At 49.1% G+C, this 14,401-nt stretch overlaps 1 protein-coding gene across 8 annotated transcripts in view; it reads left to right on the top strand.

Annotated features, from left to right (window-relative positions):
* The window catches only part of EHMT1 (euchromatic histone lysine methyltransferase 1), a 226,360-nt gene that overhangs the window by 55,626 nt on the left and 156,333 nt on the right, over positions 1–14,401 (top strand). The window contains exon 1 of one of the 8 annotated variants that reach the window (XM_033238347.1): positions 4,877–4,899. The exons of the other annotated variants lie outside the window; for them this stretch is intronic. The gene's annotated coding sequence lies outside the window, so the exon portion shown is untranslated. Of the gene's footprint in view, positions 1–4,876; positions 4,900–14,401 lie in introns of those variants that run through there. 8 annotated transcript variants of the gene reach the window in all.

The following is a 14,401-nucleotide window of genomic DNA, read 5'->3' as shown; positions in this document are numbered from 1 at the left end:
GCTTCATGGGGGGGTGCCACTGATGGACAGTTGATGCTCCACGGGGGGGGTGCCACTGATGGACAGGTGGGTCGTTTTCCTTTTTTTTTTTTTTGCTGTTGTGGACAATGCTGCCATGAACATTCATGTATGAGTTTTCGTGTGGACCTGTGTTTTCATTTCTTCGGATATCCTGGGAGTGGGATAACTGGCTCATATGGTGACTGTTTTAAGCGTTGGAGGAAATGCCAAGTTGTTTTCTTTTTCTTTTTTTTGAGGTGGAGTCTTGCTCTGTCGCCCAGGCTGGAGTGCAGTGGTGCGATCTTGGCTCACTGCAACCTCTCCCTCCAAGGTTTGAGCCATTCTTGTGTGTCAGCCTCCTGAGTAGCTGGAACTACAGGCACGCGCCACCACGCCTGGCTAATTTTTGTATTTTTAGTAGAGACGGGGTTTCACCATGTTGGCCAGGATGGTCTTCATCTGTTCACCTTGTGATTCGCCTGCCTCGGCCTCCCAAAGTGCTGGGATTACAGGCGTGAGCCACCACGCCCGGCTCTGCCAAGTTGTTTTCAGTGGTAGCTGTACCATTCTCTTTTTCTACCAGCACTGCACAGGGTTCCAGTTTCCCCACATCCTCACCAACACTTGCTGTTGTCTGTCTTCGTGATTATGGCCATTCTAGTGGGTGGGGTGTGGAGTGGGTCTCATTGTGGCTTTTATTTTTTTTTTTTTTTGAGTTGGAGTCTCACTCTGTCACCCCGAGTGGAGTGCGGTGGCGCAATCTTGGCTCACTATAACTTCTGCCTCTTGAGTTCAAGAGGGCTCAGCCTCCCGAGTAGCTGGGAATGCAGGCGTGCAGCACCACGCCTGGCTAATTTTGCATTTTTAGTAGAGATAGGGTTTTTCCGTGTTGGTCAGGCTGGTCTCTAACTCCCGACCTCAGGTGATCTGCCTGCCTTGGCCTCCCAAAGTCCTGGGATTACAAGTGTGAGCCCCCATACCGGCCTTAATTTTTATATTTTTGTTACGAGATGGGATATCACTCTGTTGGCCAGGCTGGTCTTGAACTCCTGACCTCAAGTGATCCGCCCACCTTGGCCTCCCAAAGTGTTGGGATTACAGGCGTTAAGCCACCGCCCCTGCCTCGTTGTGGCCTTGATTTGCATTTCTCGGGTGATTAGTCATGTTGAGTGTCTTCTGTGCTTGTTGGCCATATATATGTTCTTTGGAGAAATGTCTGTTCAGATCTTTTGCCTAATAAAAATTTTTTTAAATTGTTGTAAGAGTTCTTTTTGTATTACAGATACAAGTCCCATATCAGGTAGTGATTTGCAAATATTTTTTTCCCATTTTGTGAGTTGTCTTTTCATGTTTTTGATAATGAATCACAAGTCTTTAGTTTTGATGGAAGTCCTATTTATTTATGTTTGTTGTTGTTTACGTGGAAGTGGTATTTGCTAGAGACTTAAAGGAGGTGAGGGGTGAATTCTGGGTCGAGATTAAAGCCAGGGCAAAGGCTCTGAAGGGGAGTGGATGGCTGTAGGGCTGTTAGATATGGGCTGAGTGGGCAACAAGCCCCAGGCAGGGTGGTGGTTCCGTGACGTCTCCCACAGGCTGCCGTCCTGTAGGAGGTGACATCAGGGAGATCAGCTGAGAGGCTGTGCGGCAGCCAAAGCAGGGGATGCTGTGGCTGGAGCAGGGTGAGAAGTAGGCTCTTCATATTTTGTTTTTTTATTTAATTAGAGACAGGGTCTTGCTATGTTGCCCAGGCCGGTCTTGAACTCCTGGCCTCAAGCAGTCCACCTGCCTCTGCCTCCCAAAGTGCTGGGATTACAGGCGTGAGCCCTGACGCCCAGCTGAGAAGTACGTTCTTTTTTTTTTTTTTTGAGATGTAGTTTCCCTCTTGTTGCCCAGGCGGCTGGAGTGCAGTAGTGCGTTCTTGGCTCACTGCAACCTCTGCCTCAGCCTCCCCAGTAGGTGGGATTACCACCACGCCCAGCTAATTTTTGAATTTTAATGGAGACAGGATTTTGCCATGTTGGCTAGGTTGGTCTTGAACTCCTGACCTCAGGTGATCCGCCTGCCTCGGCCTCTCAAAGTGCTGAGATTACAGGCGTGAGCCACCACGCCCAGCTGAGAAGTAGGTTCTTGATGTATCCTTCATGTCTTCCCTCTCGCACCCTGAGCCCTTCTTGCCCAGTGCTTATTGCTTGCTGGGTCCTGGCCTCCTGCTTCAAGAACAGACTGAGGACCCCTGGAAAGATGCCCCCCACATGCGCTAACCCACTCCACCCACTGCCCGCCCAGGGCCCCAGCAGCTCTTCCCTGGGCCCTCCCCGACCTTCACTTTTTGCTCTCCTACAAACTTCCGTCCCCACGTGAAAAAAGCTTTGCTTTTGTTTTTTCTCTCTCTTCTTTAAAAAAAAAAAAAAAAAAAAAAAGGGTTTCCGTATATTGTCGAGGCTGTTCTTGAACTACTGGCCTTAAGTGATCCTCCCATCTGGGCCTCTGGAAGTGCTGATATTACAGGTGAGCCATGATGCCTGGGCCAGAAAGCTTTTCTTTTCTTTTCTTTTTTTTTTTTTTTTTTTGGAGACGGAGTCTCGCTCTGTCGTCCAGGCTGGGGTGCAGTGGCACTATCTCAGCTCTGCAATCTCTGCTGCCCGGGTTCAAGCGATTCTCCTGCCTCAGCCTCCCCAGTAGCTGGGTTTACAGGTGTGTGCCACCATGCCCAGCTAATGTTTTTGTATTTTTAGTAGAGATGAGGTTTCACCTTGTCAGCCAGGCTGGTCTCGAACTCTTGGCCTCAAGTGAGCCGCCTGCCTTGGCCTCTCAAAGTGCTGGGATTACAGGCGTGAGCCACTGCGCCTGGGCTGAAAAAAGCTTTTCTTGATCCTGCTTCCCACCAGCTTCACGTCAGTTCTTTGCCCTTCTTTGCGCCAAACTCCTCCAAAGATTTGTGTTTTTTTCATGATGTGTGCATCCTCCCCCATTCTTCCTTAGATCCTTAGTCAGACCTTGCACCTCCACCCCCAGGGCAACAAAACCATCCTGGTTAAGGTCTCTGTCAGCCTTCCTCCCTTGGCCGGTCCCGTCTCCTGCCCTGACCTGGCAGTGTCCTCGCTTCGTCCTTGGGCCTTGCTATCCTGCCCCTCCCCCCAGTGCTGGGTGCAGCTCAGCCTCTGACTCTGGTGTCCTGTGCCCACCTGCAAGTTCTGTCTCCCGTCCTCCCTCCTCCCCCCGGTGCTGGGTGCAGCTCAGCCTCTGACTCCAGTGTCCTGCGCCCACATGCGAGCTCCGTCTCCTGCTCCCTTTATGGCTTCCCATCTGCCTCCCTCCTCTTTGCCCTTCTTGCAGGTGCTTCTGCCTTCTGACTTCCTCAGTCTTCCACCTGTACCTCCCTCTTCTGACTGGTTTCCCTGGCCACCTGTACCTCGGGGGGCAGGTCTGCAGCACAGCAGCCCAGGGAACCAGTCAGTCCTCACTGAGGCCCTGTTCCTACTGGCCTGCCTGCCCGTCCTCCTTTTGCATCCTCCCTGGGGTCTAGCTGGGTTTGGTGCTGTCCTGGGGGCTGTGTCCAGGAGAAGGAGGAGCTGGAGCTGCCTTTCCATCTTCTGTCCACTTGCCTTTGCCGCCATCTTCATTCTGGGAGGACTTTCTTGGAGTGCAGGCTACCTTTTCTCTTTCTTGCTGCCCTACCTCTTGTGACCACACCCTGTGGCCTGTGGGTCTTGGCTTGGCTTTGTCATCATCCACTGTTGTATGACTCTTGTTCCAGGGTAAGCCGCTGTGCACGTGGTTGAACATAACAGAGGGCTGTCCCAGGCCGTGAGCTGTGTCAGAACTCTGAACCTTTCAGGGCCCCTGTGTGCTTGACTTACAGATCAGTGAGGGTGTCTTGCCTATAGTTAGTGTTTTCCTGTATAATTACTCTGTTAGCCCTTTTACAGCTAATAAGTGAGCTGAAATTGTTAAATTTTTTTCATTCAGTGTAAGATAAAGGCAGAAGGAAATATACAAATATAAAAAGTTAACTTGGTTATTTCTGAATTGTGGGATTGCCAGTGATTTTGTATCTTTTGTAATATAATAATTTTACAGAGAACGTGTATTAGCTTTACCATAAGAAAAAATTAATGGAAACCCTCATATATATATAACTTAATTCATATGATTAATGTGTGTATCGCTTAAAAATATATAGTAAGAACCGGAAGGGAAGGTGTGAAAACAAAGCGACCCAGAGACCCGAAGAGCTGAATCCTTTTCTTTTTTCTTCTTTTCTTTTTGGAGACAGAGTCTCGCTTTGTCGTCCAGGCTGGAGTGCAGTTGCATGACCTTGGCTCATTGCAACCTCTGCCTCTCGAGCACAAGCTATTCTCCCACCTCAGCCTCTCAAGTAGCTGGGGCTGCAGGCGTGTCCCCCATGCCCAGTTGATTTTTGGGGTGTGTTTTGTAGAGGCGGGGTTTTGCGGTATTGCCCAGGATGAGCTTGAACCCCTGCGCTCAAACTTTCCACAGCCTTGGCCTTCCAAAGTGCTGGAGTCACAGGCATCAGCCACCCCGCCTGGGCCTGAATCCTATACTTGGAATCCTGATGAAATAAGGACCCCAACCCTGCGTGCTGTGGCCTAGGCCTTGCCCCCACACGTGGCTGCGCAGAGGCTGTGGCCCCTTAGTCCTTGTGTTCGTGCTGCGCTGCTTCTCCCTCCACTCAGTGAAGCTCCCCCAGCACTTCCTGTCCAGCAGACAGGACAGTGCAGAGACCCCAGGATTCTTCCAGGGCTCCAGCTACGTACAGAAGGAATTATTTACCTTTCACTCTCATTCTGTGCTGGGTGTCAGGCACGAGGTGTGTGATGGTGCCACAGAGGGCGTGCGGCAGGCCATGCGAGCATCTGGCTCTGCTGACTGGAAAAGGTATGTGCACAAATGTAAAACCACATCACTTTTGTCTCTTTTTTTTTTTGTTGTTTAAGAATAGTTCATTTTCATAAAGTTATTTTATGTTAACACGTAATAGGTTTATTGTTTTTTGTAAAGGGAGTTTGACGTGGTCAAACTAACTTGGTCCCATTCTGATAACTCGTGAACAAAATCTCCTTGGGGTGCTCGGTGCTGTTTAGACTGTGGCGTGGTCCTGAGAATGAAAAGTTTGGGAATTGCTGTTTTACCGTAAACCAAAACGCCTGCCGCAGTACGTCACTGAACCAGCCAGCCAGCCAGTGTCTGCCTCTCATAGAGCTGACATTCTGATTGGGGATAAGTTTCACATTTTTGTGTCACATCCTTCAAAATAGTCAACTCCTTAGGTTTTACTGTCTTTTTATCAACATGGAGATTTTGAATGAAATTCAGCTATGGATGTGTGTTTGTTTTCCCATGCTGTCTCAATCGTATTACAGAGCAGTGTGGTGGAGACATTTAAAAAGGAATCTCTGACATGAGTAGGAATGTGATCTTCAATAGACCGGGAACTTTTCTGATTGCAGAGAATTTATTAATATTACTGTATCTTGCGGTTTTCTGCATGTAGTCTGCATTTACACTTCTAACCACAAGGTGGTGCCTTTGTTCTAAGTCCAAAGGCTGACGCCGGGCTGGACGTAGCTTGAGAACGAAGGAACCACAGTTTTATACTTATGGGTTGCTTTTTTTTTGCCAGTTTAAGATGATTCTGCTTTGAAGTGCTTAGCAAAGAACCTTACCTTCCTTTTGCATCAGGGTTGTCTCATCTTAGAGTGACATCCTAGAGTGTGTGGGAGGCTCCCAGCAGGTGTTTATTGGACACCCCTTACCTGTGTGCTAGTCTGGGTGCCCGGTGGTGCTCAGAGCTGGCCTGGACCACACCCCAGGGGTTTATGGTCCCTTCCCACTCTCGACTGCTGCTTTTATGTTTGTTGTATTTCTGGTAGCACTGTTGCTCAAGTTACTTTTCTGATCTGAAAAAAAGAAATAGTCTTCTCTTTTTTTCGTGGTGTGTAAGTTCTGTACAGCCTTATTTTTAATGTCTCATGGTGTTCAGAAGAGGAGATGGGTGTCCTGGGAGGCAGGGCAGCCGTGTCCAGCTGCAGTGTCCTTGGCGGCTGAGCTGAAGGCAGCATGAGGCTCCAGCCCGGAGAATGCGCCAGGGAGTGTGTGGGGGTCACGTCTGTGTCCCCCCTCAGACCCGCACTCCCAGCCTGTGCTTTATCCCAGACAACTCCCAGCCAAGCTGCGCTGCTGCCCTGCCTGGCACTGGCCCTGCCCCCAGGGAGGCTCTGGCCGGGGCTGCAGTGTTCTTCAGTGTCCTCGAGACTTGTTTCTCACATTAGAAGAATGTTAAGGCCCGTCATTTCACGGTGGTAATTGTGTGAGAGTATGTATGAATTGAAAAGCTAGAAAATGAAAAAATTCCTATGAATACAGTCAGATTAAAACATAGCATCTCTATGGATCGACAAGCCTCCCAGAGCCAATACTAGGGGGTTCTGGGGATCTGGGGGTCCCTCCTTGGGCTGCACTGTTCTCTGGATCCTGGGGGCTGAGACCTTGGTCGGGGACAGGACTATCTGTTGTCTTGGAAAATAGAGCCCAGGAGGCCCAGACAGGTGCTGACCAGCTAAAGCTGCTTTTTTCACACTCTGGTTGAAATACAGTTAGTGGAGAGAGGCAGTGGGGAGATCGGGGGTGGGCAGGGAGACGTTCTAAAACACCAAGTCATTCCTCACAGGGCCTGGAGCACAGCGAGCTGGGAAGACCAGCACCATAACACATGCTGCCGTTTACGAGGCAGTGACGGGGCGAGGGGGGCTGCATGCGTGACCCACCTGCACCAGGGCTCCTGAGGGCCATCCTCTCCATCGAGCCCTGTTCTGAGACCAAATTCCAGGGGCCGAAAGACATTAAGCAGGATTGTGCTCTTCACTGGCACCTATCAAAGAACACCAACATGATATAAATTAAACCCACGGTAAATCTCTCAGAATTCTGTCCCCTTTTCTGGCTCTCCCACACTCTGCAGGCTGACGGAGAGTCTCACTGTTGGCCAGTGTCCCCAGATGCCCCGACTCTTGGCTCCAGCGCTCTTTCTTTGTGTTCTGTCCAGTCTTGAAGAGCAAGTCCAGGTAGCTGTGGCTTGCCTCCTGCAGTCTGCCTACGATTGTACGACTCACCTCCTGGTGTGTGAGACCCGCCATTTGTATTTAATCATCATCTTAAAGTATATTCTTGCAGTAGTTGTAGAATACGTATTTTGTGCCCATGCTAGGTGCCGGGGTTGCAAAGGTGAATAGGGCTTCTTCTGTAAGTGGGAGGCAGCCTTGTGTGGGTCACCACAGGGCAGCCCGTGATGAGCTGCAAGGGCCATCTGAGCCCAGAAAGCTTGCTGCATAGTTGGAGAGTCGCGGGAAGCAGGGGGAAGGGTGATGGTCTGGGCCATACTGCTGCTGGAATTTTAAGTAGCTCGGCATGACTGGCACGTAGGATTTCTGACCTGAAAATTGTTGGGCTAGGTTAGAAATCTGCAAACTTCTGTAAAGGACCAGGTATGTGGGTTGTGGGCCGCATAAGGTCTCTGATGCATATTCTTTTTTATTTTTACAACTTAAAAAATTAAAAAAAAATTCATTCTTAGCTTGTGGGAAGTAAGTAAGAAAGCAGGCTGGGCTGGATTTGGCCCGGGGGCCGCACGCCTGGCCTAGATTGCTGCAGCTCCTTCTGTGCCTTGTCATGAAGTGTGAACTTGATTCCATGGGCAGTGGGAAGCCACTGAATTTTTAAAGAAGATGATGGTAAGGTCACAATTTTAGAAAGATAATTTTAACTGCAGAATAGATGCTAGACTGAAAAGGGGAGAGACTGGAATTAGAAAATGAGTTGCTAGATTATTCTTATTACCACTGACTTGAGGAATAATGTGGCTTAAAATAAGAAGGTAGCAGTGGAATTTGATGGAATATTTAGGAGGCATAGAATTTGGTGGCCAATAGGAGGGGTTGGTGTGAGGGAGCATGAGTAATGATGTTCATTTTCTCTTTTTTACCTTTTAAATTTATTTTAATTTTTTATTATTTTTGAGACGGAGTCTTGCTCTGTCACCCAGGCTGGAGTGCAGTGGTGCGATCTTGGCTCACTGCAACCCCTGCCTCCTGGGTTCAAGTGATTCTCCTGCCTCAGCCTCCCAAATAGCTGGGATTACAGGCTCCCACCACCATGCCCGGCTAATTTTGTACTTTTAGTAGAGACAGGGTTTCACCATGTTGGCCAGGCTGGTCTTGAGCTGCTGACCTCAGGTGATCCACCTGCTTCGACCTCCCAAAGTGCTGGGATTACAGGCATGAGCCACCACACCTGGCCTTTTTTTCGTTTTTGAGACAGAGTCTCACTCTGTTGCCCAGGCTGGAGTACAGTGGCGCAATCCCTGCTCACTGCAATCTCCACTTCCGAGGTTTAAACGATTCTCCTGCCTCAAGCCTCCCAAGTAGCTGGCATTACAGCGTGTGGCACCATGCCTGGCTAATTTTCGTATTTTTTTGTAGAGACAGGGGTTTTGCCATTTTGCCCAGGCTGGTCTTGAACTCTTGGACTCTCCAGGGATCTGCCTACCTCGTCCTCCTGAAGTGCTGGGATTATAGGCATGAGCCACCAGGACTTGCCGGACTGGACATTCTTTTTTTTTTTTTTGAGACGGAGTCTTGCCCTGTCACTCAGGCTAGAGTGCAGTGGCGCGATCTCGGCTCACTGCAAGCTCCGCCTCCCGGGTTCACGCCATTCTCCTGCCTCAGCCTCCCTGTAGCTGGGACTACAGGCGCCCGCCACCACGCCTGCCTAATTTTTTGTTTTTTTGTTTTTGTTTTTTTTTGAGACGGAGTCTTGCTCTGCCGCCCAGGCTGGAGTGCAGTGGCCGGATCTCAGCTCACTGCAAGCTCCGCCTCCCGGGTTTACGCCATTCTCCTGCCTCAGCCTCCTGAGTAGCTGGGACTACAGGCGCCCGCCTCGTCGCCCGGCTAGTTTTTTGTATTTTTAGTAGAGACGGGGTTTCACCGTATTAGCCAGGATGGTCTCGATCTCCTGACCTTGTGATCCGCCCGTCTCGGCCTCCCAAAGTGCTGGGATTACAGGCTTGAGCCACCGCGCCCGGCTAGACATTCTTAATGAAGGGTGTGCACAGAGTCAGCCCCAGTGGTGTTTTTAATTGACAAAAAGAGTTGGTTGGGTGGATTGTGCTGTTACTATATAACACAACACTGTTGTGTATCTTAAAAAAATAGTGTTGTCAGCTGGGCGCGGTGACTCACACCTGTAATCCTAGGACCTTGGGAGGCAGGCGGATCACGAGGTCAGGAGATTGAGACCATCCTGGCCAACACGGTGAAACCCCGTCTCTACTAAAAATCCCCCCCCAAAAAAATTAGCCGGGGAGGTGATAGGCGCCTGTAGTCCCAGCTACTCGTGAGGCTGAGGCAGGAGAATGGCGTGAACCCAGGAGACGGAGCTTGCAGTGAGCCGAGATAGCGCTACTGCACTCCAGCCTGGGCGACAGAGCGAGACTCCGTCTCAAAAAAAAAAAAAAAGATTGTGTTATCAAAATCTTAATCAGGTGTAGTGGAAAAATAGATTAAAAACCAGTATATTATATAACCAATTAATATAAAAAGTCTGTAAGGGATATACTAAGATGTTTACTGTTGGTGGTAAGATTATGGGCCATTTTTGTTTCTTGTTATTTGGTTTTTTTCTCTCCTGATGACACTGCTAGTGCCCCCAACACAGTGTCTGAAGGCTGTGGAAGTGGCACCTCCATGGCTTTTCCTGGTCGCTGTGGGGAAGCATTAAGCCTTGCACCGTAATGCTGCTGAGTAAGTTATTAACCACAAGATTTTCATAGATATCCTTTATCAGGTTGAACTTTTTATTGTGAAATAATTTTGTGAAATGCTTTTTCTCCCTCCGTTGTCACGATCGTGTGCTTTCTGTCCTTCTGTCCATGTCAGCGCCCTGTGTGCAGCCGTGGGTGTTCTGTCTGGTGTTCCTGTCTCGCTGCGTTGCGGTAGCCCCCCTCACCTGGGACGGTGCCTTCTGAGATCCCTGGCTGATGCCTGAAATCACAGATAGTACTGAATGAACTCTCTATATACCAGGTTTTCTCTTAGACACATATACCGATGGTAAAGTTTCGTATATAAATTAGGCACAGTAAAAGTTTATATAAATGTCCCCCCTACCCCCGGAAAAATATACTGCACTCTACTCAGTCGTCGTCGCCTTGTGATCTGATGAGGGAGATGATGGACAGTGGGTACAGGACGGACATGGGGACGGAGAGGACTCGCATCCCAGGCAGGACTGATGGGGCAGTGTGAAAGTTAGCATGCTACTCAGAGCAGTGTACAGCTGAAAACTGAGAAGTTGTTGTTTATTTATTTTATTTTATTTTATTTTTTTGAGACAGAGTCTTGCTCTGTCGCCCAGGCTGGAGTGCAGTGGCGGGATCTCGGCTCACTGCAACCTCCACCTCCCGGGTTCAGGTGATTCTCCTGCCTCAGCCTCCTAAGTAGCTGGGATTACAGGCGCCCGCCACCACACCCGGCTAAGTTTTGTGCTTTTAGTAGAGACGGGGTTTCACCATGTTAGCCAGGCTGGGCTCGAACTCCTGACTTCGTGATCTGCCCGTCTGTGCTGGTATTACAGGCGTGAGCCACTGTGCCCGACCTGAGACGTTGTTTATTTCTGGAATTTTTCATTTGATATTTTTGGACTGTGGTTGACTGTGGGTAACTGAAGCTGTGGCAAATCCACGGATCAGGGGACTGCTGCGATTGGTCTTCAGGTTCCAGCAGCCTTGCACCTGGGATACGTCTTGGTGGTCCTCAGTGTGGCATCCTCTTGACAAGTGGTTGCATTCATTTGCTGATGTTTTGTTAGGGGTTACTGAGGCTGTGAGAGGACTGACGTGGAGTTCCCTTTGTTTTCTGTGTAATGCTGTTCTCACAGAAGGCGCTGGGGGGTATTTCCTCCTCTTCTTACTAATTCATGAGCACTGATGGGGCTGAGCATTTTCCTATATGTCTGTTGGCCATTTGGGAATGCCTCTTTAATTCATTTGCCTGTTTTTATGTTGTCTTTTTTTAAAAAAACTGATTTGTAGTTCTTTCCTTATAGAGTTAAGAGTAAGTAAAGCTATTGTACTTAGCCAAATACATTGGATATTTTTTTCTGTGTTTGAAAGTTTATTCATTCATTTTTACCGCATAAATGTTTGAAATATTTTGGTATTTAAATCTGTAAAGCTTTTCCTCTGTGATTTCTGGCCTTGGTATTATGCTTAGAATCAGGAGTTCCTTGTTTCAGGGCTGTCAGGTATTTTTCCTGCTGTTTTTGTGATTTATTGTTTTACGATTCTTTCATTCATTGATCTGCAATGCTGATGGCCTTCTCCTCCCAGTACCTCAGTGTCTCAGTGAGTGTTTTATTATTCTCCCTTCCTGCTGATGTGCAGTGCCCCTTTATCTTGTATCTGTATCTTGTATTGTATTCCTGTTCTACATTAAAGTCTTGTGGATTTTTTTTTTTTTAGTTGCTTATGCTATTAAAAGCATCAAGTGGGACCAGGTGCACTGGCTCATGCCCATAATCCCAGCATTTTGGGAGGCCGAGGCGGGCGGATCACTTGAGGCCAGGAGTTCAAGACCAGCCTGGCCAACATGGAGAAACCCCGTCTCTACTAAAAATACAAAATTAGCGGGCATGGTGATGCACGCCTGTAATCCCAGCTACTTGGGAGGCTGAGGCAGGAGAATCACTTGAACCTGGGAGATGGAGGTTGCAGTGAGCTGAAATTGGGCCACTGAAGTCCAGTCTGGGTGACAGAGCCAGACTCTGTCTCAAAAAAACAATTATCAAGTAGGTCATAATTTGCATGGAAATAAATTATGTATAGATTTACCAGAAGGAATAGTCCATGAAAAAAGGTAGAGATCGTACTGTTCACATTCTGTGTGAGATACCAGTGTTTTTCATCAGTACCATTTGTCCCTTGTGAGATGGTCCTGCACCATATTTCTTTTTTTTTTTTTTTTTTTTTTTTGAGACGGAGTCTCGCTCTGTCGCCCAGGCTGGAGTGCCAGTGGCCGGATCTCAGCTCACTGCAAGCTCCGCCTCCCGGGTTTACGCCATTCTCCCGCCTCAGCCTCCCGAGTAGCTGGGACTACAGGCGCCCACCACCTCGCCCGGCTAGTTTTTTTGTAATTTTTTGTAGAGACGGGGTTTCACCGTGTTAGCCAGGATGGTCTCGATCTCCTAACCTCGTGATCCGCCCGTCTCGGCCTCCCAAAGTGCTGGGATTACAGGCTTGAGCCACCGCGCCCGGCCAAGTCCTGCACCATATTTTCTTAGCAGCCATGGCAGAAGTGGAAATTAGATACTGCAGTCTTCCAGAGAGACCTCAGTGTGGGGCTATGCAAAGAAGGTGGTCTGTGTGCGGGGCACCACCTGTGCGGACCCTAACCCCAAGCTGCTCCGCACACCGCACCAGGGCCGCTGCATGAGACTGGTGAGGCCGGACACTCGTGTACGAGTTGTGTGAAGCAGGCTCGTCACTCACAGATGAGGAGGGGACAGTGGGGCTCGTGGTGATCTGGCCTCCAAGGCTCAGGAGAGCGCCAGGGTGGACGGGGTCTTGTCTGCATATCTGTGTGTGCCCCATGTTGTACTGCAGTTGGGAGACCCCAAAAGTGCTCTCTATTCTGGGTTTTATACTCAGGGCCACCTGACCCGCTGGCCTGAGTTTTAGGACACCCTGTTGTGGGAGGGACAGGAGCAGATCCCAGGCCACTCGCAGCTGCTCCTTATCCCAGGGTGTTGCATTCCCAGCACGCTAGACAGTTTTTCTTGAGAACTACAAGCAAGAAAGGAGGGACAGCCGTGTGGTTCAGCTCTCTGTCCCCGGGGAGCTGTCCTGCTGGGGCAGGTGATGGAATCTGCCACATTTTCAGTGTTTTTGCCATGTGTCTATAACCAGCACCTGAGCATGCAGGGATGACATTGGAACCCTAAGAATTGTATTCAGCTCCAGGCCCCAGGATTTTGCTTAAATTTTGTAGTATCTGCATTACATATCCTACAAATTCTTTTGGCCTATAAAATATGTAATTATAGTTCCTGAGGAACTTGGCTTAATATATTATTGATACAAAAACAGTACAAAACTGCTTCGACTAAAATTCCTTTGTATTTGTAGTAGCAGAATACATTGTTTTTTTCTCTCCAACAATTCAGAATATCCACTGCCCTGGTATTTCCTAATTCCCTACTTGTCCAGGTCACATGTGTTTGCTTTCCTGACACCTTCACAGGCCTCCTTTGTCCCCAGGAAACCTCCCACGCCCGTCCACTTTCTCTCCTGTCTCCAGTTTCCCATGAGGCATGGCCGCTGCCGAGGCACCCGAGTCTCCCCTGCACCTCTGGATCGCACGCACTCATTCTGCTTTTCCCTCCTGTATTTTGAGCAGATCTGACTTTTGCTAAGTCCATGTGCCCCCGCAGGTGTTTGTGTGGTGAGACCTTGTGCTCATTCATTCCCTGGAAAGTTGCAGTGGGTCTGGTACGTAAGTGTGAGGCGGGTCACTGATGCGGGAAGCTCTCATCACATTGAAACCATCCTCTTTTTTTTTTTTTTTTTTCTTGAGGAGGAGTCTCACTCTGTCCCCCAGGCTGGAGTGCAGTGGCGCGATCTCGGGTCACTGCAACCTCCGCCTCCCGGGTTCCCGCCATTCTCCTGGCTCAGCCTCCCAGTAGCTGGGACTACAGGCGCCACCACCTCGCCTGGCTAGTTTTATTTTTAGTAGAGACGGGTTTTCACCGTATTAGGCAGGCTGGTCTCGATCTCCTGACCTTGTGATCCGCTGCCTCGGCCTCCCAGAGTGCTGGGATTACAGGTGTGAGCCACCGCACCCGGCCAAAACTGTCCTCTTTATAAAGCAGCCACTGGGTTTGGGTTTTATTAAGTACTTGAAAATCTCAAAAAGTTAAAAATGTCAAGTGAACTGTTGTTTTTTTCCCCCAGTACCAACCTTTATGTGTTATGTGAGGAAATACTGATTTTATTATTTTTGATGGAAAATTTAAGATTTCTAAGAAGTCATTTTTTGATTGAGAACTTTTATCTTTCTCAAATCTTAGCCTGTACTAGCCTGAACATAGGCTGAACTAGCTAAGTTCAGGCTGCTGTAGTGAGCCTCTCCCCGGCAGCCAGAGTTGAAGGGCTGTGCTTGAGTTTGCTAGTCGCCAGGATGCTTTGAAGTAGAGGTGTGACCCTGGGCCTGTTCACCAGATGGCAGAAACCAGCTTAGATCAGCTTCTGCTAAAGAGGCCACTTGTCACCTCACGTGACAAGGAGCTTGGAGAGGCTTTACTGCTGTGTGCCGCCTTCCCTGTGGTCCAT

Source organism: Trachypithecus francoisi, unplaced genomic scaffold, assembly GCF_009764315.1.
Source record: "Trachypithecus francoisi isolate TF-2019V2 unplaced genomic scaffold, Tfra_2.0 Lachesis_group16, whole genome shotgun sequence".
Lineage (NCBI taxonomy): Eukaryota > Metazoa > Chordata > Mammalia > Primates > Cercopithecidae > Trachypithecus > Trachypithecus francoisi.
The sequence above is the reverse complement of the archived record's forward strand: the minus strand, read 5'-3'. Positions and strand labels throughout refer to the sequence as shown.